Raw genomic sequence first — 20,409 nt, forward strand, 5'->3', positions numbered from 1 at the left:
CATAGCTGTGACATATAACTTCTGTGATTCAAGCAATAAACTCTGTTTCACCTCTTAAAAGCTCTGGGGAATATGGTAAATTTGGTGAGAATTCTCTGGGCTGTCCTGTAAAACAGTGCTCTTAGATTAAGTGGTGAAATTAGGGAAAAAAGAGAAAATACTGAATGCATCGAGACCTTTGTGCCCGTGGTCTCCCACAGCAGCACAGGGCATCCCTGTAAGACATTGTCAGGAGAAAGCCAGATGACACCTCAGAGAGCAGTGAGGGGAAAAAAAAGGAAAATATAAACTCCTCTTTTGACTTTTTTTTTTCTCATAGAACTGGACTTTTTTTAAAATTTGATTTAATTTTGTCTCCTTAACACAGCTAGTGATTTGCCCTTACAATCAGGGCAAGCTCTGTGCATCATCAGGAGATCTGGACAGCATCTTTTATACAGATGGAGCAGTCAGACATTTCTCGAGCAGTCAAAGTTGCCAAGGATGCTTGTTTTTATTGGTGACTAATGGGAGATTTTTCCCAGTTGCTTATAAACATGGCTGCATGGAAAAAGTATTATGGGGGAGGGAACAAGGCCATGCTATTTAGAGGGTGAATCTGCTGAAACAGTTCCTTCTGTGATAAAAACTCATTGAGAAAATTGGCTGAATCTACAACAGCATCTCTTTTGGAAGCTGGAGCATTTGGTCCATTCTGCATGTAGGCACAGTACAGTATCACTGGAGATCACATGTCATCAGTGCTGTGACGCAGCTTGGTCCTCAAAGTGGCTCTTGTAGGTAATAGCTCAATTGCTACTAGACTGAAGTATAAAAAAGTTATTTTATAGATATATATATAAATATCTTTATAAGGAAATTATTTGGCACAAATAAAAGAGTATTTGCAAAACAATCCTTTTGCTTTGGTGTCAGCTCTATGCTGGCTTCAGTACAGCCTCCCGTTCAATAAATTTCAAAGATCATGGGGAGTTACATCCATGGATTAGTTTTGGTTATAAAATCTCAGTGTTCTGCTCTCTTGCCATGTGCCAGATTTTCTGCTGCAAGTGTTTCCACCTCCTAATGGAGTGTGAGGAAGAAAAGCTGAGCACAAACAGTGTTGATTCAATGAATTTGCAGCCTGCTTAAAGAACTCAGCTCTGCCCTAACAGGATTTTATGGGAAACAAAAGAAGAAAGGAAAATGGGTTCTCTGACAGAATAGAAATCCCCTGGTTTTGCTGATGCCAAACTTATCTCAGTGCCACATGATGAGATGTCCCAGCAATACATAAGTAAGAACTGAGATCAGATTGGTTCCACATTTGTGAAAAAACCCCTCATTGAGCACCATTAAATCCCTGCAATGACCTCCAAATGAAAAGATTTCGTGTGGGCGTGAGTGGAGAAAAATCCTGTAACTAGTTTTATCTTGGCAATGCTAAGCTTGTTTCAAATATCTCTTAAATAGAAACACTGGGCAAAAGCAGTTTCTGGGACATCTGGAGCAGGGAGCGTCCAGGGTTGGGCTTAGACACCTCCTTCCCTCTGCAAGGGTGGGGAAGCCACTGGACCCCGATTCACATCCCAGCCCAAATCCTAACAGCACCAGAAAGCCTCTGAGAGGGCAGGGACCTGGCAGAACCCAACTTCCCAGCTTCCTCTTCTTCCTTCCCTCAAGCCAGGGAATGACCAGGGTGAGGTCAGGAGGTGAGGGTGCATCTCCACATCCTCCTCCTTAAGCGGGTCTAGCAGCCCAGAAGATGCCAAGCCCTTATCCCATTATTCCCTCTTGGCAAGAACCCACCTATGATTACTAATAGACTGACATTTTAATTTTGAGACATGCCTGATAGGAAACAGAGGGAAAAACATTCGGGATCACACTCTGGGTCATCCCTGTGTTTGGTTTGAGGCAAGATTTGTGAAATGTCAGCCTCAGAGTCATAAATGAAACAACAATTCTGGGTTACCTATACAAGTTATTTTGACTGGAAAAACTCAGCAATCCACTCTTCCCCTGAGTCAACTCCCAGGACAGTCCACTGGATTTCCTTGTTCATGAAGTCATACTGTTCTGAAGCAGGAAGAACAACAAAACCATAAGCATGTTGGAAATATTGAAAATGTTCAATATTTTATTGCGGAAATATTACGTTGTATTGCACTGCTTGATGGGAGCAAGGACACATGGCTGAATAAAAACTCTGTCTTGGGATGACTTTTTGTGGGGGTTGTTTTTCGGTTTTTTGAGGTCTTTGTTGGGTTTTTTTTTGGTTAGTGGGATACATCTTGATCAACAACTAGACTGTTGATCAAGCAATTAGATCAGCAATTAGATACCTGAGCTGCAGCATCCCTGTCTCCAGAGAGGGATCCTGTTCAGCAGGAATCCAGCACTGGTGGCAGCAATGGGAAGTAACTGGTGAAACATTTCAAAGGGGAAAGTCACAGCTGAGTAATGAACACCTCAGTGCAGGGTTTACAATAGTATTAAACATTGGTTTAGTATGTATTCTTCCAAAATCTATGTTAAATCCATGGCAACAGCGTTAGTTTTTTCTTGGACAGCCTAGTTTTGGACTGTAAGTGTGCATTAAATCCTTGCTGGAAGAGAAACAAGTAATCCAAGCCTCAGCATGATCTCTCCAAGCTTAGCCCTCTCTCTTATTACAGTTGTTCACCCAGACTAGTGCTTTGAATGCAGATGAACTTGGAAAAACTACTGAAGCCAGCAGAAAAAGGTAGAGGTGTCAAACATCATGACGAATCTCCGAGCAGGGAGCACCAGCTCTTCCCCTTCCTGCAGGGACTCCTCACATCCCAACCTCTCTGAAAGTAAATTACCAGAGAAAACACTTACCATTTTCTTTTATATTAATCAACATCCCTTTGTCTTCCTGGGTGATAATTGCTCCTGACTTCCACTAAGTGAAAACCAGCGAGCCAAATCCACTGCTGGCATTCCCAGCGGGAGCATCGCTGGGAACAGGGAGAGATGTGACAGGGACACTCTCTGGGCTTTCCTCCTGTGCCCAACACCTCCACAGCACTACACAGGGCTACTGGGACACAATTACTTCCCCTTTTAAATGGGAAGGCTCAGACATGGTGTTTTCTCGTCATTTTTATTAATTATGATTTATTACTTACAAGGACTGTTTTAAGCTGCCGGTACAGGAGGAGTGGTGGCAGAGCTCTCCAGGGACCTGATGGCATTAACAATATCATCATTTTCTAGTTTTTTTCAATCTATTAGAAAATCCATGAAGCATAAGAACAAGCCTTTGAAACACCTTCTCCTCTCCCCTGTCTCTGACAGGAGCTGGTAGCAGTTGCTGAGGGAAGGGGCTAATTACGTACTCTCAGATAGACAAGTGCTCTATCAGGCAAGTATTTGCTGGATTTTTTTTTTTTTAATTTTAAAAATAAGGGGTTTAAGTAGTGAATGCAATACATTATTACTGAGGTGAATTCTGAAACGCTGAAGGCAAAATGACACGTTGCATCTCAGCGGGATGAATCTGCTAAGATTTCAGAACTTATTTATTTATCCATTCATTTGTTTATTATTAATTATTTATTTGAAGCTCTTCTCATTTTCTCTGCTTGTTTTTTTTCTGTCCAGGAATTGCAGCCTTTCTTCATCTTGACCGATGGAGGCTCACCTTTAATGGGTTGGTTCATACCTGAAACATTTTTGAAATTTGGTACAAAATTTTAGGCTGTTATTCCCTTTCTCACCCTTCCTTGTTTCTTTCCTGATGCCTTTTAATTTTTTTAAACCATGGCATTTTAAATCTATAAAGAGGTGCGTTTTTTATATTCTTCCCACAGTAGAAATACTGGAGAGCTTAGAAGAAAATACATTTTCAAGCTTCAGCTTAGGTTTGCAGGACCTGTTTTTGTTTTATGAATTCAGAAATATCTGTGCAGATCCTCTTCTGTGATAAACTAAAACTCTGCAGCTAAGAAAACTAATAGAGGGTGAAAATATGCTCTCCATAAACTAGAAGTTTATTTGAATAGCATTGTTGTTTGTTCTTCAAAGGACGTATACCAAAATAATCTAATTATTTGAATTATCAATAAAGAAAATACCTGTTTTATTCCAAAGAAAAGCTGGTTCTTCTTTGGTTCTGTTGTTTTCACAAATGAAAATGGCAAATAATCTTCAGAAAAAGGAGAGCTCTTCCTAAATGGTGGATCTCCTGTCCATAAATAAGCAGAGTTACATCACTGAAAGGATTGATTAATAGGGCATCACAGAAGTGGAACTACATTATATTAACATTATAATACTGTATTACTGCTGATATCCTGAGATGTTGCACATTTCCAAAGTATACAGTGCACTAGAGGCACTAATCTTCCTGAAGAGTCCACGACTGAATAAATGTGTTCCAGCCCCATGTACAGCCCTCATAAATCAGCTCATTATTTCTTAGGCATCACTATATATAATTGAAATTGGTGTCATGTTTATAACCCCTGCTCACAGAGCATGTGTGTGGAAATGGGCTAGAAACTGCTGAACAGATATTTTGACCTTAGGTGACCTTCATTTAATCATCTTGCATATGACACAGAAGAAAATAACAGTGTTGAAGAAGAAATTAATATAATTTCAGGGAGTTATCTCCAGCAGTCTCATAAGGTCATTTACGAGTTCCAGTAATCATGGTGGATGCCTTTCTCATGTGTGCTGATTGAGAGGTCAAAACTGGGATATTTTTACTTGTTTTTAGAGCTTCACAATGATATGCTGAGTGATATATTAAAAAAAAAAAAAGTACTTCACTAGAGTGTGGCCTAGAAGAATATGAGAAATGGAAATTTATGTCAGGAACACAGGAAAAGACTGAGCATCTCTATTCCACAGCCTGGGAGATTATGCACGCAGCCCCACATCACAGAAGGTGTGGAGAGAATGGAAATGCAGCACCTTGGCTCATCTCCCCGATGAGAGACTCTCCTGTTGGCCCAGGTCAGCTCCCAATTCATCCAGGAGACAAAGGAAGGCCCGGAGATGAAAGTCCAAACCTACCATCAGCCTGTCACAGAAGGAGGAAGTTGCCAGACAACACCTAAGTGTTGTGTAGCTCAGTATTGAGTCCAAAGCCTTTTGAAATGAGCAAACAGACTTTGATGTGGCAGCGCGGGATCTGCTGTCCATCGCCACAGGGGGGATCCTCCGGGGGCAGGTGATCCCCTGGCAGCTCCATCGAGAGGCAGGCTGGAGGATGGATGGGTGCCCAGCTTGGTGGATGGAGCAGCTCCTGCCTTGACCTCACACTCACAATCTTTTGCCCTCCATTGCCTCTGGCAGAGGGAATGCAGAGGCAGACATGGAGTGGGGAGGGAAGAGCCACATCAGCCTCAGGAGAGGGAAGAGCCAAGCTTTCACTTAGCCACTCCTGCTAATTCCTCTGCCTCCTGAAGCTCTGTAATTAACACTCATGGTGTTTAACTTTCTCAGTAGGGAAAAGTGCTGAGAGCCTTTCCAAGGTAAATAAACCACAGCCACCTTGCGCTGTGGGCGCATGTCTTACCCAAAGCCTCTGGCTTCCTCCCCCACAGCTTTTTTCTGATACCTGGCCTTTTCCTTCTGCTCAAACCACAGAAATCCCCTACAGCTGTCCCCTTACCTCCCATCTCAGCAGCTGTAACTTCCCTGGCACTGCTTTGCAAAGATGCCCACTTCCCACCAAGGTCCCTTCCACTAACACCCAACAGCGCTCATTCCTCGCCACCCCTCCGGGTGCTTGGCTCTTCCAGAGCGCCAAGCAACACTGCCATCCACTTCCAAGGTTCCCATTCTTGTCATGCTTGGACTTGAGGGAGACCCTCATGTCCCCTGTCTGCAAGCTGATGTGGTCACCTCACCCTCACCAGCCAATGTTCTCTATAATCCATCAGCCAAAGGACCCCCCATGCTTCCCACCAGCTCCATTCCTGCTCTCCTCTGCTGCCTTTAGAGTCACTTCTTGTTTCCATGGTCTCACTTATAATAATAATCCCAATTCTGGGATGAGTTTAAAAAAAATTTAAAATCCTTGATATTCAGCAAAATAATTAAATTCTGGACTTTTTAAGCAAAAGCTATGTGTGGTGACCAGACCTTGCCTCTGCCTGCTCCAGCCTCAGTACTGCAAGCGTAGGGAGAGAAGAGAAGGAGGCAGACAAGGAACATGACATATTCTGTGCTTCAGTGCAGGAAAAGGTCTTTATACCCAGGGGTCCAGGTAATGATGGCAAACAAACACCTTCCTAAACTCCTCCCAAGCTTGGACATGTTAACACAGATGAATGATTTATAAACCAGGCTACATTTCTAAAATGAGAGAAGCTGTTGAGTGCCTCTGCCAGGATTGTCACTTAAAAATGAGACAGAAAATTTCCATTGTTCTCCTTAGGTAATTTGTTTAATAAATATTTTGCTTTTTGAATCATTTCATAATTCCTATGCCAAGGCTGCTGCAGAAATTTCAGTCTGAGAGGAAGAAAATTGTTGGCTCCTTTCACAAGCCTTACTCAGTGCCTCTTGTTGAGTCCAAGCCGTAACTGTGAGTTATGCCATAGCTACAGCCATTTCTGCTGAGTGTGCAACACAGGCCACTGGCCAACATCATGTACATAACTGCAGTTTTTTGTCTCCAGTGAAAAAAAACTGAGGAAAAATCCAGATTGACTGAAACCCATGGCCACAACACCAGTTACTGCAGCTGGAGCTAAAAATTTCCTCCCAGATTTCCACAATGCATAAGAAAGTATTTTCCATGCTGGCAAACATATGATTTTTCACATCTTGTATTTAAACCCTCAAATAAGGACCTGCAACTCTATTCATACAACCATATACACTAATCTCTAGCTCCCTTATTTTATGCGAATTGCTGCTCACATATTTTATGTCAGCCTGCACTGCAGTTGCCAAACCCCTCGCAGTTCATAATATTTTACCTGTGTCAAACAAGGGAGAGAACCTGTAAGTATTTAAGTGCAGATTAGATGCAGCTTTGTAGGAGCTGATAAACGGACTTGGCTGGGACAGCTGTGAGCCATGGAAAGTTGAGTGCCTGCTCCAGCAATGAGCACATGGAGAGAAAACGTGGAGGGAGCAGAGGTGGAAACCGGATCCAGGTCCATGAAGTCCTGCTGGTTTCACAGCCCAGACACCTCTTCTCTGCCTGCTGGAGATGGTCTTGGCTGTCCGCTGCTTTGGAAATGTGCATGCATGAGTATGAATTTCCACAGCAGTAGCTCATTCTCCCGTGTGTCACAGCAATCTTGCAGACTCCCTGGAAGAGTTTGAGGCCAGGTTTGATGAGGCTTTGAACAATCTTGTCTATTGAAAAGTGTCCCTCCCCAGGGCAGAGGGGTTGGAGCTAGAGATCTATAAGGCCTCAAACCATTATATGATTCACACTTTTCTTTCTCCAAGGGTTTTCTTTATACATCAGTCACTGCCTCCATTTCTTGCAAAAATCAACAACACTGAAATCACAATTAATACAGACATTTAGAAAAACTCTAGGTCCCATTCTGATCTCCTTCATCTCTACCTCAAGCCAAGGAGGGACCCAAAAATGTGATAGTTGCATTCAGGTCAGGAAAAGCCACCCTAAAAATTCAGCACGACATGTATGGTATAACAGACAGAGGAGGAAAACTCAAAGAACCCTGAGAACTCTTTTTTTTTTTTTAACCTTTGACTCCTGGCAACGAAGGGGGGGGGGCGTTAAAGACTCCCTATAAAGAGACATCAAAGGGGAGAACGTGATAACCTCAGTGAAATAGCAAATTCCACCCAAATCTCAGGAAGACAACGCCTGTGTTTCTTCTGAAAGGAGTTTTCCTGTAAGAGTGCTCAGTGAGGGAATCTGAGTTAATCCATGGGAGCTGGGGTTTCCAGCACCAGCCTGGGAGGTGAGGCAGGTGAGCACTTTATGGAGGGCAACCAACTCTATAATAAGCCACTGTGCTAATAAGCAGAAAGCTCATTTCAACCCCCATTTAATATCCATTAAGGACTTTAATTCTTGCTAGCTCGCTTGCATGAAGCAGAGCCAATGGAGAGTTGTGTTTATTAAGCTTCACTTCTCATTTTGCCCAAAATGGCCTCGTGCCATAAAGGGGAAGAGAAAAGCCATGGATCCAAAAGATGAGTGCTGTGAAAAATATTCCAACTTGTTTCCCTACTAATAACTTCAGTGTTCATGGAAGCAGGCTTCCACTTAGGTTCATTGGTCACCTTAAGGAACCAAAATACTTCCCAGGTTTGTTTTAAAAAGCACAAATGACTTTTCAATGTTCCCAATGAAGTGCAGCACTCAATGACTTTCTCAAGGTGCTCCTGAGCATAGCTGGTGGTAAAAAAATCATAAGGAATGATGGGTTGAAGGCTCAGAAAGACATTGAATAGTTATTATATCTTTATTATTTTCTAAAAAAAAAAAAAAAGCTAAATATTTTCTTCTTTGAAATAGAATTTGGAACTAAAAATTTCCACACCCTGTGAATTTTTAAAAGCCCCTTTACCTGCAACGTAAAAGATCTCTGTCACACCTAGGGAGGAATGCCTGGCCCCTGTGCAGGGATGTGCAGGGATGAAGTGGGAAGGAGACATCCACCTTCCAGTCAAGAATCCGTTTTCCCCATTTTGTTACACAGTTCTGCATCTTATTTTTCAGAGAGAAAGAAACCCCTTCACATACTTGTGTATGATCCATCCTCAGGCTGTTTCTGTTCAGACTCAAGAGGAAGACAAAGTATCTGGGACATGCAGTCCTATCCCTAAGCAGGCAGGTTTAAGGGAGTTGTGATTAACAGCAGATAATTCTGAGAGCTTATGGAAAATGAAACCTCTCAGACATTTCAGATTTGTCTCCTGCTGATTTTGGAAAACATTCTTTACACAAACTTAGATCCTGTATCTTTAATTCATATTTTCTGCCTTTACATCAAACCCAACTAATAAGGTTTCTGAAAACATTTGAAAATATTAGTTCTGCTACACTTTCTTCTTCTTTTGATCAAAAAGCATGACAAACAAATCATCTACAATAGCTTTCATTTAACTACTGCCTCTACATATCAGAATATTTCACTGCTTCCAGCAGTTACCAGTTTAACAAACTATTTTTTCCCCTAGAGGGGAAAGTCTTGCCAACCTCAACTAAATACTTGGAGTTACAGGTTGTTAAGAGTACTGTATCAGATTTATTTTTATAGGTCTGGAAGAGATCATGGCTATTTCTCAGAACAAGCTCAGCATTAGAGCCCCAGCTTTGGAGAGACTGGAATACAAGGCATGGAAGTTGGAGAGAAAACAGGTTACTGTGGTGGATGAGAAATCCCACAGACCACTGCATGACTCCTGAGAGTGTGATAGGGATATTTGCTACATGGAATAATTTCTTTTGTGACTGAGTTGATCAAAACCAACCCAGAAACACAGAATCTTCCCAAATTCCACCATATCAATATTGTGGTACCCCACAGACATTTAGTGTTTTCTTTATAGTGCAAAAAGTTATGTTTCTGAATACAGAGACTAAAATGAAAATGCCAGTTAGGTTTTCATGCAAAGCCAAATGCCTCCTAAACATTAAACCTTCACATTTTTCAGAAAAAAAAATCTACTTTTTTCAAAACAAAAAGAGACAAAAAGGTGAGGGGAGCTATTTTCCCTGCTTTTAAAAAGCACAATGCAGGAACCTAAACTGATTTCAGATTAAAAGAAAAAAGAAAGAAAAAGATAATTTTTACAAGGTCTCTGCACTGATTAGCTCCAGAGAAGGAGACTGTGTCCGTGATGCTGAACTAACAGAGGTGTGTGAAAGGAAACAGGAGAAAACAAGAGACCCTCCATAAAACAGTGGCTGTGTTTTGTCTGTTTGCCTGCTTTTCACTGTTTCAAAGCCTCCTGATGGAAGATGTCAAAGGCTTCTGGGTTGTGCTGATGCCATGGAGGATCCTCAGCTCCCAGAGGAAAGGCTCTGTAATTACCATCACTGCTGTGATCAGTGTATTGATCTGCAGTGAAACAGCACAGCATCAGCATATGGGAATGCATCTTTTATCCCCAGGATGAAGGCTTGCAGAGTTTATCTTCCTGTGAGAGGGCCTCCTTTATTTTTTCATGCAAATCATTAAGAATATTGACAAACTAGTGAGATTTTATCAGGAAGGGTTTTTTTAGAAAGATTAAATATCTCAGTGATGCATTGATTTTTATTTATCAGGGGAAAAGATTCTTCTAACAAAAAAACTGTAATCAGGCAATCAAACCCAATTACCTTATTTAAAAAACGCCTAAAATTATGAGCATGAGAATGTCAAATAATCTAGTTTTGTACAACCTTTTAGCTAGTTTTTAATATTTAACACCTTCCAAGATAGGTGTAATGGTTGATATGAAAATTAAACTGCAAGGGCTAAATTCTCTTTTCATTGATATGCCAGGCTCAAGAGATATAAGAATAGGCTGTGTTGTTCCTTTCTTAGGCACATGGGTCTGAATCCTGCAGCTAGTGTTGCTCCTTTATATTCTGCATCCATTTGCTTTTTTGCTCCTGGCAGATAAGCAGAGCGCTATTAATATGAATTTCCTCACATAAATATGTTAATATGCTATGGCTAAATGCAGATATGTAAGGAGCTGGAATGGAAAAAAGCCCTGTCCCCATCCAGATTTTCAGACATGCCCTGATTTTTTTGCTGTCTCTTTTTCAAGTACTTTAAGATTTCAACTTTCCAAAAAGACAAAAAATGACCCCTGAAGAAAAGCCAAGAAGAACACAAAATGAGGAAGAAAACCCCCACCTGCACCAGAACTGGTGCCAGTATCATCTGTGCAGTGCAGCCATCACAGACTTCCTCTCTGGAGCCGGATTGAGCCCAGGTGTTATTACTCCACTGGGTGCTGTCTGCATTTAAGTAACTCTTCCTCCTTTGAAACCCCATGCTTCAGCAGTGTCACTTCATGATTGCTCTTCTGCGAGTTGCATGCTGTGATTTTTTTTCAAGCAATCAGGTTTTTTTTTCATGCATTAGTAGTTATACACATTATTGCCAAGGAAAAGTCAAGGAGAAATAGGCACAGTTCTAAAGTCTTGAAAAAAAAAATAAAAGTGGGGTTTATTTTACTTTTTTTTCAGGGAAATATTTTCAATAGAAGAATCCTACTGTTACCTACAGAGAATATTATGGGTTTTTTTGAAGTAAATTCCCTTAATCTGCCTCCATTTCCTAGAAAATGTCAGATGTACCTATAGAGAGAATCAGACACTTTAAGATTCTAATAGGCATTTGAAACAACCTTTGTATCAGTTAATTAGATTGCATGCAATGTGGTAATGAGGTCAAAGAAACTAATTTGATGACCTTTGTTATAAATAGCTATTAATTAATGTATAATTAATCTTCACATTCATAGGAGACATTGCATACGACTTGTACACGAAAACAAAATTAGGAAACATCATATTCATGTTATATATGATTGTTGATTAAATAGTTGTCATATTTAAATGATTCCCAAATTATCATGCAGATAAGCAATGAAGGTAATCAGATAACAACGATTTGCTCAGTGTTAGAGTTTGTTCAGTGTGTGACGACAAGCTAAATCATTAAGCAGCTGTTTGAACATGATGCAGACTCACCAACGCTTCCTAAAATAGCATCCCTTGCTTACAAAACGAGGATCCTACTTCTGATGAAGCTTGGATTTCATAAAGGAGAAAAGAAGAAACAACCATAAGCAAGGACAAAACCAGGATTATCAGAAATTATGTGTTTTTTGGCAAAAGTGGAGGGACAAAAGCTTCATTTCAAAATTAATTTATCTGCAAAACCTTTCTCCAAGCTTTGGTGGCAATAGTGAAAAGAGATAGATGGCCCTGTGCTCATCTCCATACCCTCAATCCCTCCTCCCCTGGCACAGCGTGAAGAACAAATGTTAGCAGAGCTTAATGGCCAGGTCAGATGCAAGTTCCGAAAGCATGGATTTAAAATGTGGCATGAGTTCAGCAAAATGACTTTACATGTGTTACATCTTGTCCAATGTTATTAATGAAGGAAATGACCTCCTTTCTTGCTCCATAGTGAGGGGATAACTCATTAATGAGCAATAATATATTAGGACTTAATATGGGGAGCTACCAATTAAATTCTAGGGGTCTTGGTGCTCCTATGTAAGGCTTACCTTAGACCTTTGCAAATCCTGTCTTAAGAAATCTGCCCATGGAGTATGGCTGCACTGTCAAGTCTTTCATTTCCAATATTTCTGGCTTAAGCTCTGGAAAAAATCACTCCCAGATCACCATAACCCAAGTAATCATTTCTGCATGGTCATAAGAAATTATTTTTAAAAATCCTAAATGTTGAGACTCGATCATTTCTAGGAAATGGCTGTAAAAATAGCACCTTATTGTTTCCAAATGACTTCCAGATCAAAACTGTTCAATTTTCAAATTTAAAGCTTCAATCTGCAAGCATTTATAAGTAGCAGCTTTCTTCTTGTCAATAGCTTTATTGAACTCATGTTCTGAGTTCAGAAAATGAAACCACGTCCCCTCAGCATCGCAAACTCTCAAGCTGGGACTCAGATTGTTCCCTGTCTCACATTACACCAATTCCACAGCTGGACTTTCATTAGCACCAGGGCTAATTAAAAGACATGGGATCCAAACTGTTCTGACAGAACATTGGCTACTTGACAAAATTAATATTTTCCTGAGAACGCTTTCCAGAGAGGTCAGCTTCTTTGTGCAAAAGAAATGCTCCGCTTTCGTTTACCCTCCCAAAATTTCTTGGACACACACAGGCACACGCCCATAACTTGGAGGCAGAGATGCCACCACATATTTCTAGTGCTGTTTACATTGAAATCCCTGTGTCACTTCACATCTTCAGCACTGAAATATCTACCAAATGAGAGGGGAGATGAGGGTGGTTCAGAGGAAACGGCATCCAGGCAGAAATCCAGGACTTAAAACCTAAATAAATTAAGAATTAGCAGACTCCTGTTCTTCATTTTCCTTAAAATACTGACACAGCTTTCCGAGTCTATTTTTGAGATAACTGAAAGCATTTTGGGTTTTGAGAAGTTAAATATTTCTTTTAAAAATGGCCCTCTGTAAGTGATTAGATATCATGCAATATTTCGTTGTAATTGGTAAATCAGATGAAAAAGAACTTACTGAAGCATAGCTATTGCCCTGGAAAGTAGAAATGCAAAATTGCTTTTAAATCGTGCCAGGTTCTCTGATCTCCTACAGAAAAACTGAAAACAGGGTAAAAATTAAAAATAGTGAGTTTGCAATCAAGATTAACATTGGACAAGGTCTCTTCAACTTATGTTGAACATTTGTTTTTAAAAATCCCTTAAAATTTATTGCAGTATAAAATTATAATTTTCCTTTGGATTTGAACAAAAATAACGAGACCAATCAAGCCAGGTATATTGATATTCCACTGCCAATGCAGGTAAATTACATATATTTGAAGAAAGACATTAAACTTGGATGTGGGCTAGGATTTTCTCTCTTTGAGCTTCCTGGATGAAGGGCGCTGTATATAAGGAATAATATAAGTGTTGGGGCTGTGATGTATTCTTAATACTCCTGGAAGAGCAGACATGTTTGGAAGGTCCATTGCTGCTTTTAACAGGAGGGAATCCAAAGGCTCCCACTAAGGCCAAAGGTAGAAATGCACACTGCTGGCTGGTGAAGGCAGAAGTGCCCACAGATTGTTACGACTGGCATATTAAATTCAGCCTATGATTTATTTCAGAGCTCCCTGAAAAGCAGGGGGATAGAAAGGGGCAAGTAGCTATGATGGGAAATCCTGGTTCATTCCCCTCTCCTTGGTAACAGCCTGAGTGAGAAGATTGTGGGAATGAGAGGAAAAGTGGAGGATTCTGCCAGTAATTCTCTTATTTACACAGTGAGTCTCAAGTCCAACGTCTCACGGTGCAGTCTCAGCTCTCACTCATCCCTTACCTGCTCTTTATTTATTCAGTTCCTGAAGTTAATTTTCTTATTAATGTGAAAAGATACAACTTAGAAAGTGTAATTTAATCCATGTCTTTCCCTCTTCACAGCCTCCAGTGCTGGAGAGAGAAACAAAGACCTACCTGAATGCACTGTTGATTCTGTATTAAATAACCTATTGTGTGACCCTAGTGCTAAAACTTTGCTTTTCTGCTGTAGGATATTAATGATTAATAACCAAGTGGCACTTTGGAGGATAGCACCCACTCAGGTTGCTGTAGCCAACACACAACCGGAGGGACATATGAATATAAATTATTAATTATAATAAAGCAATTATTATAACCTGCAGCTATCCGGAAGGATGAGAAGGGTAAGAGAGGGGAGAGGACAATTTTCCTTTGGTAGATGGATACAAGGACAGCAGCCACATGTTGCCAATAATCCCTTAAGTACTGTGAAGATGCTTTACTGAAAGCAGTGCCCTCTGGTATCCTGCTCCAGCGACCAGGCACCCAAAGGTTGCAGGGTCAGTGGTATTTTGGGATAAGGTTCTGAACCCCCATCGGATTGGAGATAATCCTGGTTTGCTCCAGGCTGCAACTGTTGAAGTTAAATTCTTTCATGAAAAATTTTCTCCCCAAAAGGCAAAATGCTGTTGCAAGCTTAAGGCCTTTTGGAAATGGGAAAGCATGGATGCTCAGCCAGGCTTGGCATTGATACTTCTCCAAGCAAGAAACAAAAAAAAAACCCCAACCAGAAACCAAACCTTCGCTAAAGTGTTGGCATAAAGCAGATGCAGAACCACTTAAAAAACCTTCCTATGTATTGATTTCATGGTCTGGATACCCTTCTTTCATCCTGACTCTCTTCCAGGAGGAGTCCCAAGCCTGCCTTTTTTCCCCTTCCACACTGTGGTGTCTGGGGTGCAGCCAGGGGATGCCAGAGCTGTACAATCAAGGGAGCAGGGTGTGAGGATGCTACATAGATGAAGCAGACCAGAATTTAACTTTTATTCTAACACAGGTATCTCCTTCCTTAAAAAAAAAAAAAAAAGTGAATATCATTAAATAATACAGGTACAAACAGAAAAAAACGTTTATCTGCTCTTCTGCCAGTTTGTGTACTCAGCTCTCTTGACAGTGTCTCCATAGTGTGGTATTTTTCACCGCTAGATATGTTGGTGTTACCATTTAATTCATTACCCAAGGGCCTGTAGTGTAAAATACAATTTTCCTACTTGGATTCCAACCATACCTGCCATGCATAATAAAAGCCACACATTCATTTTGCAAAAATAAATCGAATTCCTTTCGGGGGCACGCTTTTATAGATGGCTGAATCTGCAGTGCTTCTGATTAGACTAGAATAAAAAAGGAAAAAGGGAAAAAGAAAGGAAAAAAGTTTGTCCCTGTGGATATTTGTTCACAATGTTACAACTGCTTCTGGGAAGGGGGATTGCCTGCTTCTTTAAGTAGTGTAAGTCGTTAGCCATGGGTAGTGCACAGCTAAGTGTGAGACAATCGCTCCCCTGTTACAGACCAGGGAGAAATGTATGCATGGAGATACGTTCTGGCTTGTTAACGTGCTCCAAAGCAGCTTTGTGCAGCTGCCACGAGGTTTCCCCCTGCTTTGCTGGCTGATTTCAAGAGCTGGCCTGGCTTGGTGGGCTCGGGAAGGACAACACCACGAGCCCAGCACTGCAGCCCCTCTCTGAGCATCACCGATCCTGGCCCTGCCACCAGTGTTGACATGGGTGACATTAATAGCTCAGTGTGAGCTGCCAGCTGGGGTGTTCATCCTGGAAAATGCTGCTCAGGGGGTCCTGGCTGACAACCTCACTTCAAGCTCCTCCAGATGGGTTTGACAGCACAAGTACGATCTCCTCACATGTGTTGTCGTTGCCTAGTGAGCTATTAACGTATATTAGTGATTAATGGTCAATGGTTTGACTCGATGCTCTTAGAGGTCTTTTCCAACCTTAATGGCTCCATGACTGTATCATTTATTATATCACCATTTGTTTATTCTGCCCTGAAAGTGGTACTTTGCACCGCTGTTGTGACAGGCACACGGAGGAACCGTGCAGTTCTGTACTTAATTTCCACGGAATTAAACGGGATTTGTGGTTGCCCAGCACCTCAGAGGAGCAGGCACTAATTGCCAAGCAGTGAATGGAGCACTGAGAAGCGCTGAGAGCAGGAAAGTTAGCTATGATGCCACCCAGAAGATTAAGAAGCTGTCAGGTTTGCTCTCAGTAAATCATAAGCCAACATGTTTCATGAAATAATAACAACATACATTGCTCCCTGCAGTCCGTGCTTGCTTCTGCCCTAAATGTGACACAAGTGTGTAACAGGGAACAGAAATGAGAAGTGCATGAAGGATGGGAACACTGCAGTCCCTCTGTCCTTGGCCTGCCCATCACCAGGAGTACAGCCAGATTGAGAGCATAGAAAATCAGCAGCCTCCATATGAAGGTGCATATGCATGACTCGAGGCCAAAAGAAATCCCATCTGTATCTCCAATAGCTGCTAAAGGCTGCCGTTCCCTCTCCCAGGACTTCATGGGAACCTCCCTGGAGTCAAGCAGATCATGACTTGCATTCCGTGGGTTTCAGGTGTGTCCCGAAATCATCTGACTGCAGAAAGGCTGTACCATTGCAAAGGTTCCAGCAAAGGGCTCACATTCCTTATCATATCTGCTAGTTTCCCATATCACTGGGCTGGTGCAGGCATTACATATCAGCAAATGTTCATTTTGAACTCGCTCACTAGTCCTCCTTCGTGTTCTAATCCATGTGAGGTTCACTGTGCCTGTTTGACTACAGTCAAATTAGAACCACAGCACGTATGAAACACCAATTTGCAGAAGTGTGTGATTCAGCAAGAGAAATAACTCCCAGGACTCCTACTGTCTTATCAAGTGATCTTGAGACTATAGTAGCACGGTTAATTTTGGATACCGAGCTCCTGATAGCTGAATAAATAGCTCAGTAAATAAGGACAGAATCTCATCAGTCATTCATTCTGATCCATGGTTGGATTCAGCATGCGAATTAAGATTTGTGTTCTCATCCATCCTGTGAGGAAGGAAAAATTGGTGCAAAATGCATTCACATATTCCATTAAGACTGTCCCAAAATGGTTCAACCAGAATCCAGACTTCTGGGTGCACTTACGCCTCGTGCCCAAGAATAAAACTTTAACACAAACCTTACAAGATAATTAACTTCATGTAAAAAAACAACAAGAAGAAAGAAACTTGGCAATGGTCAACTCTTTCTCTTGCCCTCTGTTCCTGATTAACTTTGCTGGAACATCTACGGGCTCCTGTGTTCATTTTGCAGCTGGCCCACTGGTGTTAAAGGAAGTTTTGCATTTGCAGTAAAGAAAGCAGTAACAGACCTCACAGGCTCAATCCTCATTCCCAGGGACTTCTGAATGTGATCTGCACTGATGGAATTTCACAGGAGCATGGACACCCCCTCAGGGGGATGACTACAGCCCATCTGCAGAACCTTGGGGAGAAAGAGTTTAGGCTCAGATGAGACTTATCTCTATTCTCTCTCTTCCTTCAAGGGAAGGTGCCACAAAGCAGAGGGAACAGAGGGAACACTTCCCACCAACTCCTGCAGTCTCCTTTCTCAGCCTTTCACTACTGTGCTGCATCAGCTTGCCATTAAAACACACATACATAATGGGAGAACATCTAGTTAAGTTTCCTGGCACTTGAATTAACAGAGTTACCTTCACAACACCAAATCAGACATTTCCAGGGTGAAAAATAGATTGAAAATCTTGTGAGAACACAGGGAGAAGCACTAATAGTGTGTATATCATTAACTCCAAGCTGATAAAACATTAGCTGCTTAACGCCTGCCAAATGCACCAGGCACCTCTTCCAACACTGTGTTACTGTTTGAATGTTACCTGTCAGAAAGTGAGAGTACTTTAACTTTGCTTAAGTCACGTCAGAATTTCTGGAGTTGGGACTTCAGAATTTGTGGAGTCATTAAATGACTTAAAATGAAGAAGGAATCCTTTCAAACAAAATGCAGCATTTCAGAAGTTGGGTTATTTTTTATCTGCCTAAGTTATCAGAATTCACTGCTTTTTTTTTCATCAAGCATTTTTGGCACTTCCGAACTACTGAGCTTCAGAAAGTGTGAGGAAGAGCAGCAAATGCCCCAAGGCATAGTCTGGAGCACCTGGCAAGGAGTTTGGCATCAAAACTTGGGGTACAGCTAAGGAGATGTGCAATCCCCCATGGGGCGCTTTATCTTAAATCTCTCTCAGCTGTGTGCCACAGCAGCATTTCACCCTTGATTGTGCTACCGCTGCTGCTTTGATCATAGTATAATAAAAATCATTGCATGCATACTTATATATGTACTGCAAACATGCTATGCACATAGATAGAACTGTGACTGTATAAATACATTCCCCCTGTGCATCTAAGCCATCCCCTTCCAAATACACAAATCCCTTGGTTTTAAAGAGATTAAATTCCACTCAGTGGACATTGCAGGCGCCTTGTCCCCTTTTGGTGCTCACACCTGATTCTTTGTATCAGGAATTTCACCAGAAATGTTTTAAATTTTAATTTCCTGAGGTTAAGCCTGTGTTTGGATTCAGTAAGAGTCTGATGAGCGATCGTACTTACCCCACAGGTGAGTAACATGCACAGTTCAACTCAAGCATGTAATTAATAGTCACTGCTTAAAGGCTGTATTTGATCTGATTTAGAGCACATAACCTTTTTTTCAGCCCCACTTGTTATTTAGCCCTATCAGTAACTCTTTCTTCCACTGTCTTCCATTTGCTCAATACGAGAGTGTCCTGATTTTGGGGCCAAATGGGTTATTCCATGCCATCCCCTGACCTGCTCTGCTGTGGCTCCCCCAGTGTCTCCCTGGCACAGTGGATACGCCCCAACTTCTTATGCGGCCTCAAAAATACCCATTAGCTGAAAAAAGAAATAGATCAAGTTGGAGTGGAGAACCAAAAATAAATAACTGGAAGTGCACTCCTAGGTCAGACCTTTCCCTCCCTTTCTCTGGCCAGCATCAAAGGCTGGAGTTCTGCCAACTGCTTCCTCCTCACAACCCAACAAAAAGGAGTCCTGTGCTGGGTAATGCTCTAAAACCACTTCTGCAGAATACACTCACCCTGCTTGCAAGTGGCTGGGCAAGGCTTGGAGGCCCTCTAATTGTCATGGATAGATCAGCAAACCCTTTTGAAAGCCACGTCAGCCCTATTTAATTATTTTGCTTCACACTTGGGTGCCTTTAACACAAGAGTGCCTGCAAGGTGTTCTCCGTGCCGGCGGCTGCCAGGGAGAAGAGCAGCTGATTTAAAGGTTGGAAGGGAATAAAAAAAACCTCCAACAAAGGTCTATTACGGTTTCCAAGGAAAGTAAAATGAAATGAAATGAGAACTAAAACAATTGCCCTGGTAATCAGCATCATGATTAAGGAAATGGACCAAAGAGAGACCAAAAGATGCATCATAAATCTTGAGGATCAGCTCCCCACATGCTGCTCTATTACAGCTGGCTGCTCAGCACCTCATTAATGCCGTGCAGTTGGGATGCTGTGAAATGCCTGCTCGTGATAACACTGATAAGCCATTATTCCTGCTTAGAAGAGTCTCACTCTTCATCTGGGAAGCATTTTGGGTAATATTCCTCTAAGTCAACATAAAGCCTCCCTTTGCCGAGTCCTCCCAGGCAATGTGAATGACTCTTAGAAAGGGTAAAACCAGAACACCTGAGAGGTCTTTCCTAAGGCCACACCCACCACTGCTTTTCCAAGAGAAATGAGGCTGAGTGGTTTCCCAGAGAAGAGTGTCAATTCATATCCATTAGCCAGGCCCACTGGGTGGTGTTGGCTTCCCAGGAGTGCATCTGATGATTGTACAGTCCAGGTTTTTGGTCTGAATTATATTTTCTGATATGTAGGCAAACATAAGAGCAGATTTTTTAAAATATATATATATATAAGGAATTATATATAATATTATATTTATATTATATAGAACTAATTATATAAAATACAGTCCACCTTAAGTGACCAATTATACTGTTCTTCTCCCCTTCTTAGCCATTAACTTACTGTCACATGACTTCTTCCTCCTTTTAAAGTACTTGTTTCAAATCATTGTTTTAAGTGAAAACATGCTGGTGTTGCTGGTCTAGATATTGGCACAGAAGTGTTGGTACACTGGGTCCTGTTTTCATTTTCTCCAGAGCTCTCCTGACTTCCTGTGCATATTATTCATCCCAGAGTAATACCGATGAAGAAGTGACTTTTATATATAACTACATAATGTGCTTTCTCTTTTTTTCCCTGGATGGTGAAGAGCCAAAACACATAAAATAATATTAGCATTGATCAGCATTAATTTTGCCAGCAGTTACATTTCCC

General features: G+C 41.4%; 1 long non-coding RNA gene across 1 annotated transcript in view; it reads right to left on the reverse strand.

The window, feature by feature from the left end:
- Window positions 1–2,082: 2,082 nt before the first annotated feature.
- The window catches only part of LOC121674347, a 32,609-nt gene continuing 14,282 nt past the window's right edge, over window positions 2,083–20,409 (reverse strand). The window contains exons 2-3 of the long non-coding RNA XR_006019587.1: window positions 4,083–4,192; window positions 2,083–3,670 (exon numbers count right to left, since the gene is read on the reverse strand). This is a non-coding gene — a long non-coding RNA (uncharacterized LOC121674347). The remainder of the gene's footprint in view (window positions 3,671–4,082; window positions 4,193–20,409) is intronic.

The sequence above is a fragment of the Corvus kubaryi genome, unplaced genomic scaffold, assembly GCF_017639235.1.
Source record: "Corvus kubaryi isolate FWS band 111438036 unplaced genomic scaffold, C.kubaryi_AGA036_p1.0 67, whole genome shotgun sequence".
Taxonomy (NCBI): Eukaryota; Metazoa; Chordata; class Aves; order Passeriformes; family Corvidae; genus Corvus; species Corvus kubaryi.